General features: G+C 33.3%; 1 pseudogene across 1 annotated transcript; it reads left to right on the top strand.

Moving 5' to 3' along the window:
* Window positions 1–3,839: 3,839 nt before the first annotated feature.
* LOC143586582 (GDSL esterase/lipase At1g29670-like) lies at window positions 3,840–6,491 on the top strand (annotated as a pseudogene). The gene is made up of 5 exons (XR_013144731.1): window positions 3,840–4,206; window positions 4,827–4,951; window positions 5,075–5,318; window positions 5,756–6,015; window positions 6,268–6,491. The product of XR_013144731.1 is annotated as a GDSL esterase/lipase At1g29670-like (transcript).
* The last annotated feature ends 496 nt before the right edge of the window (window positions 6,492–6,987 follow it).

The raw sequence follows: 6,987 nt of genomic DNA on the forward strand, positions 1-6,987 counted from the left end.
TGGAGATTAGACTTATGATATAGAGGACACAAAAGAACATAAGTACAAACATTGGAGCTGCAATATAGATATGAAATCTCACACCATTAATCAGAAAGTGGGTTATTTTAAGTCCACAAAGAAAACTTCTATACAGTTTAACTTGTTTCAACTTAAATTAGGCAACGGGGTTAATGTCACATCCCAACCTAAGGCGGAAATACCGGGGCATGAGCATGATTGCTCATAGCTCGAGGTAACTATCATACAATAATGGTGATAATATCTAATAATTAATTTATTACATACCAAATATAACATCTATAAATAAACCAAATAATCCATAACAATAATCCATGATAATCAAAGAAATAATTCAACTTAAAACTTAAATAAATTGTTTCTTGATAAAGCCTATGGTCTCATCTAGCATTCCAAAACTCCAAGTCTTTAGGTTAAACGATAACCTGCATATACGTAGAAAATACAATAGGTTTTGTCAACAAATATGTTGAATGAGCAAGTCATCAAGTTTTGCAATAATATATAATATGAAAAGATAGCAAAACGTAAATAAAGCGGTAAATAAACCAAACCAATGAGCAAATAAAGTGTCAAGTGAACCATTGCCAAGCGAATCAGGCACCGGTTATAACTAGACGGTCGTATGATCATACTATAATGAGAATATGGTGGACCTCTCCGAATGTGCAAATAAAACAAGTAATCAAATAGCATTTATGTCTAGCAATTCACACACAATATAACATTTGCTAATTATTAAGATATGTATAATATAAATACTTTTAAGTACGTATACGCCCCCAAAACGTTTGAAAATATGTGAAAACGGGGGAATGACAAAACTCACCTTAGAGATTAAGCGAGTTAATATGATTTTAAAAATAAACGAAGAAGTCTTCCGATTACGTGCCGAACGAAAGTAATCAACAGAACCTGAAACTTAGAAGTATGAAAGTATAAGTAAAAGCAAACCAAACGCCGCTGGAATCAATCCAAACGGATGAGTAGAACTCAAGTTATGTCAATTTTAACGTTTAAATGAGTAGAGTCTGACCAGAATCCAAACTTCGATTCGGGAGTCGGGTTTTGGTCAGAACCCTTAAAATTTAATTACGAGAAGAAAAGTCTTCTGGACCGAACATTGAATCCGACCAGAAGTGTGAGAAAACAAGAAGTCAAAGTTATTGACTGTTTTACCCTTTATCGGGTTTTAAAGCAATTGACCAGTTAATACCCTTCAATCTCAGAAATTGATTGAAGGTTATCAACTAGTGAACGTTTAGGAATGAAAAATCAGTTTACAACTTACCCGGAATGTGCACAAATGATGAGATATATCGAGTCAACGGTCGTTAAACATGCAAAGTCGACCGTTTAATGAACGGTTCTTCAACGAAACACCAAAAACCGAAGAGAATTGAGAGAGGCAGAGAGTATGGATGGCTGGAGGATGATGATTAGGGTTTAGGTAAAGTTTTGTGGCAGGGTTTAAGGCTTGTTTATATATAAAAACATAAACCGAACTAATTTTAGTCTTTTTGGCCCGTTAAGCAAGTAAATATGTTTTAATGAAAGAATCAAGGAATATAATCATAAAGATTCGTTCTTGGGTAGTAAATAATGAATTAGGACTTGTATCTTGACTATAATACATTTACTTGGTCCTTACTTCTCGCGATTCATGCTTAAAATAACCGATTTTATACCATAAACGAGCTAATAAACGAAAACAAACTAAGATTTATCGCGAACTGACCATGCAGCAGCACTGACCAGCTTCTGGACCACCACCGCGCGGTGCTCCGGTGTCCAGGTGGGTCAAGTTTCAGCCGTTGACAACTTTAATCCCTAATGTTTGTATTTTGGCCATTTTATGAACTTTTTAAGATATGATTAGGATTTAAACAATGAGTAAACATGAAGGGCTTGATGTGAATATAAAGAAACTTAATAGTTCATAAATGCAAAGTTCTTAATAGAAATTAGGATCCAAATAACGTTCAAACACGGATAAAACAAGATAACCGAATAAAATGAAAACCCGAAATGTTAAATTAAGATGGGCCAAACAACTCATTTTAAACCGAACCAATTTCACATTTAATAAAATGGTCCGATTTGACCTGAACTCACTTATATCATAAACCATTTTAATAATAACCCTATTAATCGTAACTTAATTGATAGTATTTTTTTAAATGACTGAGAACTCATTTTATTCATATGAATTCATTTATTTATTTATGAATATGATTGATTAATGGTTACATATGATTATATTCTTATTAAATGACATTTAAATTACTTGTTATCTATATCTTATTTTATATTAAACTATAACAATATGCCCCATTCCTATTGGATAACTTCCTATTTTTTATAAATAACAAAGCTTTCAATCAAACACATTAATGTGATCAATTTTAGAATTTCTTTTAGAATTATTTTATTAGTTAGAAATTATAAAAGGCTTTCCTATTTATAGAAAATAGGAATGTTATCCGGTAGAAAAGAGGCATACTATTTTGCTTTTAATATAAGATATCGATATAGATTCTCTTTTCTTTGTTACATTATGATTTACGTATGCACCACCCATATAATTTTCTTTGATTTTATTTAACTTGCCTTCATATTGAAAATGCTCAAGATTCTAAACTTTCATAACTTACCTGTCATATTCTATTGGACTTTTTGATTGTACACACGTATATCATTCTACTATTTGCATTTCAGATTAGATTATTCAAACAGGCTTCCAAAAAGGATTAGAAAATCACGTAACACAATGATTGCGCTAATGTACTCACGGTCCTAGTTTAATATATAGTACTTGAAACGTTGCATGTAGATGGCCAAAATGCGCACATAAACCGAAAATCAACTTCAGTTAAGCACTTTCGCTTTTTGAGAATTCTTGTTTCCATCAAATTCAGTTCACTCAACTTTAACCCATAAAAAACAGTTAAGAGAGTTTCTTAAGTTATTCATCCACGGCACTACACCTTTTAAGTTGCTGGATGGTAATGTCATGCAGTGTCACACTTTCGTTATGAATATGAATTTACTAGTTTCAGCTGACAAATTCTACGTGATCTTCTAACCTCATGACTCATATACATGCTTATTATAGAATATTACGAATTATTTATTGACAATCGGACAAGAATAATATCGTTTCACTTATTGGATAACTGATCTTGATATATTTATTTAGATATTAATATAGAAATAATTATAATAAAATTAGCCAACTAATGATAAAAACAATGATAATAATAATACAAAGCCTCGATTTCTAATATTTAAATTAGAAGAAACATAGTAATAAGTAACACAAATATAACTGACAAATAATAAGAAACTCGTTAAATCAATGAATAATATTTTTGTGTATTGGATTGGTGAAAACCTGATCTAAATTTGTATAGAAACACTACAATAAATTATAAAAATAATAATAAACTAACCAACAAGTAATAAAAAATAATGAACTATTCTAATATTTAAACTACAATCTAACTTTCATAATTAGTAAATAATAAACCAAATAATTGATAGCAAGTTTGATTTTAGTAGATTTGAATTCATTGAAATTGATCCTGTCACTTATTCTTCATGTAAGTTGGTTGTTGTTTTTGACTTCTAGCGTCTTGCTAATTGGTTTAATAAATTTACGGTTCCAAAAATTTTAAAAAAAAAGTAAATTCAGATGTGTAATACTACAAATGTTTTCCGTTTAGATATATATAACATAATTCCATAAAATGGTGGAAATTAGTCAAATGACAGAACTTTTATCACAACACAAACGTGTGTTAGATAGTTAGTCAGTAAATGATGGCCGGTTATTAACTGTCTGCATGAAGGTTTCCATGTCTCAAGTACCACCAAATCAAGAAAACTATAAATTTTACTCTTTTAGAGTCATACATTCTACCAGATCCTAAATAACGATCCCAATGGCAACCTACACCGAATTTCTTATGTTCATACTATTTTACGGCTTTGTCTCACCTACATGGGTAGTTGGACAGCCACAAGTACCATGTTACTTCATTTTTGGAGACTCTTTAGTCGATAATGGCAACAATAACCGTTTAGTTACCTTTGCCAAAGCCATTTACCTTCCTCACGGCATTGATTTCAGCTCTGGGCCTACAGGAAGGTTTTGCAATGGCTGGAACTTTGCTGATTTCATGGGTATTAATTAGATATGTGATTTGCACACAAAAATTTTCACTTAGCATGCCTTAATTCTCTTTTGGTTGCCTATAATTCATTTTCAACATTTATTTGATGGTGTAAAATGATAGAGAAAAAGTCACCACAATCATCATGTTGACCGATGAGTTTGATAAAATAGTCTTAAATTTTTAAAATTTCTAATCAGCCAGGGCTTAACAGGACACCTTGGAATAGCAAATTTCAATCCATACACAATAAATATGATCTTTTGAACTAGACTTTTCACCATTTTTCTAGAATTAATGTAGCGGATCGATAACTGGCACAGGAGATCATCCATGCTACTGCACCAGGGGCACCAGCGACTACCAAGTTGGAATCTCAAGTCGAATTGCAGTCTTTAAGAGTTTATGTTGTAGTAGACTGAATCTACTATGCCGCAATGCATGGGTGTGCCACGTGGAAGTTTGTGGCCGGCAAAAACAATTTCTTTATTAAAAACAAAAAATTCAAATGATATTTAAAAAAAATCAATGCTATTTAGCCAAATTCATTGGTCAAAAATGAACATTTTGATGTTTTTCTTTTTTAAATTCTTGGACTAATGTGATACTTTATATTCCATGCATTTGCAGCTGAACATTTAGGTTTTACTAGTCACATTCCTCCTTTTGCCTTTTCAAATGGATCCAATATACTACTTGGACTAAATTACGCATCCGCAGCTGCAGGAATTCGACACGAAACAGGCCGTCATCTGGTGATTTGAATTCGAATAGTACTCTAATAATGTTTCAGCTCATAGTTGCAACCATAGACAACTTCTAATTTGTAGTCACATGCTTCAGCATTTGCTTTAATCCAATTCTATAATGGGTTACAGGGTGACAGGATAACCTTTGATCAGCAACTTCAGAATCACAAATTGACGATGTTGAGTATCCAGGATGTTCTAGGAGGGCCTGATTTGACATCAACTTACCTACAGAAGTGCTTCTATCATATAGGATTGCAGTAACGATTACCTTAACAACTATTTCATAACATCTGTGTATGACACCAGCAGCAGGTTTACAGTTGAGGAATTCACCAAACTCCTCATTCAACAATATAGAAGCCAGATTCTGGTGAGTTCAAGTCTAATGCCTCCCAACTAATAAATGCCCCGCTAACCATTCCCATCGCCAACATGAGGGAGGCAAATCACTATGACTGATGACAGGTGGGCGGTGGTCAGGTTTGAGTGTGACACCTCCCCAATATATTCCCACCGGTCTCGCTATCACTACTAGAGCACCACATGGGGACCCCGTGGCTTTATTTTTATCTAAATTTTAACATAAACGCAGTGTTTAGTAAATCGAGATACAAAAATAGCTAAAAGGTCACAAAATTTTTATCCTTTTAAATTTGATTTTCGTAAGTACTCTTCAAGGAAACGTTTACATAATCATATGGCTATGGTCTGTCGTACATGCATTGACCTCCCTACAATGCATTATTATTGTAATAGAGTAAATAACCAGTAACCTTATAACTTTTCTATCATTTAATTGCACCACAGAAATTATACAACTATGGTGCAAGGAAGGTAGCTTTGTACGGCTTGGGTCCAGTCGGTTGCACCCCTTATGAGATGTCACGTAACTCTTCAAATAAATCATGTGTAGTACATATTAATACTGCGGTTCAACTATTCAATCACCATCTCAAGTTACTCGTCGACGAGCTCAACAACAACACTAGCCTACAAAATGCAAAATTTATCTATTTTGAACTTCTATTATATGAGCATGGAAGTCATCCAAAAACCTTCATCTTTTGGTATTAACAAGTTATCATACTCATTATCCAATATATAGGTTTAAGCCTCATGCCATATAATAAACTCTTAATTATATACTAGCTTTTTCTTTACTTTAGTTCTCAAAAATCACTTTGAATTAAAAACTTCAAACCTTTTTTTTTAATCTTCAAAATCTTTCACGATACTTTTTAGCCTCATTTCACGATGAACTAATTGGTTTCTATGATCATCATAAACATCGCTGTATTCCTTCTCTGTTGATTATATAGGATTTAGGGTGGTCAATAGCGCATGCTGTGGAACAGGCTTGAATAATGGTGCTCTCACATGTCTACCGTTTGAAGTTCCATGTCTCGACAGGAACAAATATTTCTTTTGGGATGCATATCATTCTACTGAAGCCGCAAACAAGATAGCCTCTAGAAGAACATATAAAGCCCTTAATGAGTCAGATGTTTATCCTTTCGACATTTATCATTTGGTTCAACTCTAGTTGTGTTTGGCGAAGTACGGGTTCTCAGAGATCATACTTTATTTCAACATATTCTGTGTTTGAAATCCTTCACATTATAGAATCTTCCATTTTAGTGTCTTTTTCCTAACAGTTGTTTGTGAGAAAACCATTTACTAATTTCGTGTTGATTTAAGGAAAAATTACATATATCCCCTTCTTAAGCAATCTAATTACATATATACCCAACTAAAAATGTAAATTTTATATATCCCCTTCTTTTATAAAATTACAGATTAAGACTGAAATACCCTTTTAAATATAAAACTTAAAAGAAAATACCAGTTATCTTCTTCCGCATCCACTCTCCCCCTTCATCTTCACATTATAAACAGCCCTGTGGATTTTTCAGACACGCTGGAGATCCAGCCTCCGACACCGGCTTACTCTCACCGACTTCCGCGGCACCATCACCACCACCTCAAACTATGTCCGCACTGCCGGTTACCTTCTGCGTCCAAACTATCACCACCACCAC

Source organism: Bidens hawaiensis, unplaced genomic scaffold (genome assembly GCF_021521415.1).
Source record: "Bidens hawaiensis isolate Kalapana, Puna unplaced genomic scaffold, B.hawaiensis_p1.1 tig00034708_1, whole genome shotgun sequence".
NCBI classification, from domain to species: domain Eukaryota; kingdom Viridiplantae; phylum Streptophyta; class Magnoliopsida; order Asterales; family Asteraceae; genus Bidens; species Bidens hawaiensis.